The sequence below is a fragment of the Chrysochloris asiatica genome, unplaced genomic scaffold, assembly GCF_000296735.1.
Source record: "Chrysochloris asiatica unplaced genomic scaffold, ChrAsi1.0 scaffold00030, whole genome shotgun sequence".
Classification (NCBI taxonomy): domain Eukaryota; kingdom Metazoa; phylum Chordata; class Mammalia; order Afrosoricida; family Chrysochloridae; genus Chrysochloris; species Chrysochloris asiatica.
The window spans coordinates 23,217,954-23,223,268 of NW_006408548.1; the positions used below are offsets into that span (position 1 = coordinate 23,217,954).

At 36.5% G+C, this 5,315-nt stretch overlaps 1 pseudogene; it reads left to right on the forward strand.

Annotated features, from left to right (window-relative positions):
- The window catches only part of LOC102832835, a 76,729-nt pseudogene that overhangs the window by 10,720 nt on the left and 60,694 nt on the right, over positions 1-5,315 (forward strand).

The following is a 5,315-nucleotide window of genomic DNA, read 5'->3' on the forward strand; positions in this document are numbered from 1 at the left end:
TTGTTTTGACAATTTCAAATTTTCAAAAACTTCAGAACTTTCCAAGGCTCCCTCAAGACCCTACTCCTTTCTGCATGGGCCTTAGTGAAAAATGTTTGCTCAAGCATTCTTAGAAGAACTGCAAAGGAAGCAAAAAGGATACAAAATTATCTTCATTCCATATAATATCAGATCAGAAACAAGGCTTAGCAAGGATAACCCTTGATATACTGCATTAAGCTGTGCTTCACAGCTTATATTTACATTTCATTTCCTATTATTTGAAATGATCAGAATTTGCTGTCTTATGAAGATGAAAAAGAAAACATACCTGAACAGGGTTATTTGTGGACACCAGTGAACAGGTAAGTAGTTATACTTTATAGGTGAAAGAATTTTAAATAAGACCTTGACTCAAAAACAGTGTGATCCAAGTATTAGTAAGATGGTAACAAACAAGGAAGATGAAAACTAAAGGTATCAGGTATCATGATTATTTACTAACATGATCTTATAGATGAGTTTTGATAGGGAGCAATATTTGTAAAAGCAAAATTTTACTCAAGAAAGTGGAGTAAATGTTTGCAGGATTTGTCTCTAAAGGGAGGTTTCAACATATTAACATTTTAAAACTCAGAATAAGAGATAAAGTTTTAAATAATGAAACTGCTGTAAAGATGCAGTCTTGGCAAAGAACACTGATCTCCCCCAACTGACTAAAATTTGATTGTGCCAAATGACTAATGCTCATGAATTAATGTAAATTATTTATTGGAATTCGCATGTTTTCTTTTCAGCCACCCCTTGTCAAAGAAGAATGGATCCCCATAGAACTTCATTCTGAGCTTTCTGTCAGGAATATTTTAGATGACTCATAGAATGATGCTTATGTGTTTCTTAGTAGGAGCAATTGGAGCCTCAAAATATCCCATTGTGAATAAATGCTATGTGTCCAACTTTGTTTCCCCGTTAAGCATTCCCTTTGACTGACTCATTGCCTTGATTGGACATTAGCCCTGGAAGGCAGAAAGTGGAACAAATGGGATGGAAGAGCTATGTTTCTAACTGGTTGTTGTTTATTTTTGTTAAGTGCCTTCAAGTAGGTTATGACTCATAGTGACCCTGTATAGGGTTTCCAAGCAGTACATGGGTAAGTTTGAACACTCAACCTTGAAGTGCAAACCAACTTGAGGTTCAGGTTCATTCTCATTTTCATTTCAACCTTTCTGTTGCTCCCCTCAAGATAAAGTTTTATGTAAGATATAGGTAGCAAGAGCAAATAATTTTCTCAAAGTATCACTCTGTCTCTGTCTCTCTTTCTTTCTCTCTCAATCTATATATACATATATATTGTTGTTGCTCAGTACGGTCAAGTGTGTTCTAACTCATAGAGACCCTGTACAGTGTTTCCCAGGAGCAGCTGGTAAGTTTGAACTACCAACTTTGAAGTTAATAGTGACCTTGCAGTCCAGTGCTTTATCCCACAGTGCCACATAAGGACTTCTTTACATATGGAAAAATCTGTACCTATAGAACCTGATAGTTACTCCATTTTCCAATTCATAAAAACTAATATCTATGATTAGTATTCCTGCCCTCTTCTGATAGCAGAGACCTTTCCTAAATTTTTATTAATGATAGAACTCTTAATGTAGATTCCAAGACCTTCCTTACAGGGAGTACTATTCAGTGATGCAGACCAGTCCAATCTTACCACCCATACCTGAGAAAGAACATGGTTGGAAATAACTCATCCCAATGAGACTCCCACCACTCATGTCTCTAGACCATCACCTGATGCTATCTTATCTGAAGTCTGTTTACTCAGTTTTTTGTTTTTTTGTTTTTTTTTTAATTTTCCAAATTTCTTTGTGGCTTTCAAGCAAACCCCTATCTTCATTAATCAGCATCTGTTCTATTCAGCCAATAGACCAGAATGAACCAAGTAAAAAATTATGCTTCCAACCCCCACAAATCACCCACATTTGACTCCACCTCCAACCCTATCATTTTTATCAACAACATAAACAGTGTCTTCCAATCAAAATGTGAGATAAACAGTCACTTACATTTCGTTTCATTACTGCTGGAAGGTTTTCTGACCTTCTTGGTAATAGGGGCCAGTTGCCATATAGTTGACTGGAGCTAATGGAGATCTTGTGTGTATCAAAGTACATCTGTGATCTACAAGATTTTCAATTACTTATTTTTTTGAAGAAGATCACCAGGTCTTTCTTCTTCTAAGATACCTCTGAGTGAGCTCAAATGTCTCAACTTTCAGTGAGGCAGCCAAAAACACTACTTGTGTGTACCACCCAGGGTTTCAGTCATGAAACAGTTCTCTCAAATTCTCAAGAGTAATTGACATAGTGAGATACTGGTTTTGACTTCAAGCCTCCAGAGCTGTATGAAAATAGATTTCTGTTCATTAAAGTCACCCACTTTTTGGTATTTTTTGTTTGTTTTCACAGCCTTAGTAAACTAAGACACAAGGTATATTTAGGAAAGGTTTTGGGGACTCATTTCTGGAATATTTACCCTTTCTAAAATGGCACAAAGGGATAGGTGCTTGACAACTACCCAAAAGGCTAGCAGTTCAAACACACTTGGAAACATTTCAGAAGACAAGGCTGGTGATCTTCTGAGAGGTCATAGCCTTGAACATGCAGCAGTTCTACTCTGCACATATGAGATTGCCTTGAGTCAAAATCAACTTGTCAGCAACTAATGTGGAAATTGCAGTCCTGGTGTATCAGTGCAGGATACTGCACTAGACTACAGTGTTGGTTTGAACTGCAAGGCTGATGGATCAAACCACCAACTGCTCCTTGGAAAACCTATACAGGATTGCTGTGAGTCAGAACTGACTCAACAGCACTTAACAACAACAACAACAAATGAGGAAATATTCAAACCAGTTGTTGTTGTGTGCCGTGCAGTCGGTTCCGACTCAGAGCCACCCTGTACGGGGTTTCTGAGGCTGTAAATCTTTACGGGAGCAGAAAGCCTCCTTCCTCCCGCAGAACCGCTGGTAGTTTCGAACTGCTGACCGTGCGGTTCGCAGCCCGATTCGTAACCACTACGTTACCAGAGACTTCATAAAATCTGCCTTCCCTCCCTCCTTTGAAATTAGAGATTGTACAACTGCTATTACATATGTCTTAACACTGACGCAAGAAACCCTAATGCCACAATGGTGAAGCATTCAACAGGTCTATAGAAGAAAATACCTGGCAAGATTACAGCCAACGTAGTTCTACTCTGACATATACAGTTGCTCTGAGTCCTAATTGACTTGATGACACACAACAACATTGAAACCAGATAAAGCTGAGCTACTCTAAGAACCAGGAAATGAGAAATTAACTCCTTGGAGTCATACAACTAAGACTGTTTCTTAATGGTTTAAATGTTATTCCCTTGCATACAGAAAAATGCTAGTCTGTATCCACTTGCCAAAACAAATTGGGAGATTTGGTAGTCTCTTACAAGTGTGCTTTATTTAGGTGAGGGACTTCAAAATAAATAATGTACATTGAAAAAGAAGGAAAGAATATATTTCTAGGGTTCTTTGTGATGATATATACTGTAAACCAGAAACAGAGAGAGCATTTTCTACTATTAAATAAAAGGTTGTGTGTGAGGGAGATCTAGATTGTCGAGCATTAAAATAAAGTCACTTTCCAAAGAGTCATATTCATTCATGTGTAAGTAAATGTATACTTTTTCCCCTGGGGTCTGACTTTTCCAGGTCTTGAGTTCCAGGACTTACTCAGAACAGTCTTAAGTATGACATTTCCTCAAGTGGTTTATATTGGCTTAGCCAGTGTCTTCTTACTTGCCTGCCAAGTCTCACTGTCTGGTATACATTTGATAGTTTCCTTCTGGAGACTGCTGATTATTGATGTCTGACAAATGAATTTAGAATAGGATATCATCAGAGTGATAGAAATTAATGTACATTTGACATTTCAGTCAGTCTGTGCATTAAAAACATTTGTTTGTAATGTATACACCTATCTTCATCTGATTCATTTTTTTCAGCTACTCTTTACAATGGTTTTTGGAATAATAATGGCATTTCCTCACTCAAGCTAAATAAAATTCCATCTGTTTTGCTTTCTTCCATTCACCAAGAATAGTTGTCTTCCTCTTTGTTTCAGATGCTCTTATTGATTCTAAAACACATCCTCATTGACCTTCAAGTAGCACACTGTGGCACTCTGTACTGAAAATGGTCTGTAGGTTGATGGGGTGGCTGCCATTTCAAGTAGAAGGCAGGAGATATGAACTAGAGGAGTAACATAAGCAAACTCAGCATTATACTTTTAGTGAAATCTTCAGATTTTGTGTACCGTATTTTCAGAACAAATGCCACAAAAAAATTGCCTTTAAAATCAACCTAATAAAAAACAAAATTTTATGTAATTCCATACTTATTCTCATCAGTTTACCTGTAAAAACACAATTTCCCAAACCATTGTGGCTATTTATGATCTCAGGTCTCAAGCTTGGGTGTTTAGATGTCTCTTTAGAATCCTTACTAGCATCTGTTACCTAATCTGGACACATCTGTATTTCTACTTTCTCAGATTGAATATTCTCCTGATAGTCTTTGGTATATACTTAATATTGTAGGGGATATAGTGTGTTGGTTAAAATCCAGTATCAGATAGCTTGGATTCTATTCCTAATTGTTACTTAGCATTTATATTTTAACATTCTCACCTATAAAATAGGAAAATCACTGCACATCATTTCTAGGTTGTTAAAACATTGAACAAATAAATACAAGAGAGTACTTAGACACATCTATTAAATATTATTTTTATCATTTTAAAACTTATTAAAATAATTTATTATGATAAGTGAGGAACCTATCAAGTCTTGATAGCCTTTCCCAGAATCCCAAAGCAATTAAAGTAAGTCTTTTTCATCTTATCAAGATTCAAAAGAATTAGAACGAAGTAGATTTTACTAATTTTGCATTTGTAAAGTCTGGAGATATGAGGATTAATGCACAGCTGATATTTTACCTCGTACAAATAAGAGTGTGGATACGAGGATATATGAGTCCCTTGGAGTTCAAATCCATATGAAATTTCAAATACATTCTTCTTATCTGAATATTACCTAGGATACTAGTTAAGCAGTCAACTCAAATTCCCAGATAAAATTGTCTTTAAAAAGTAAGAAGTTTATTTTTCTTTCCTGTAATATTCTAATTCTAAAGAGCTCTGGTAGCATAGTAGTTACGAATCGGGCTGCGAACCTTAAGGTCAGCGGTTCGAAACTACCAGCTGCTCCGCGGGAGAAAGATGAGGCTTTCTACTCCC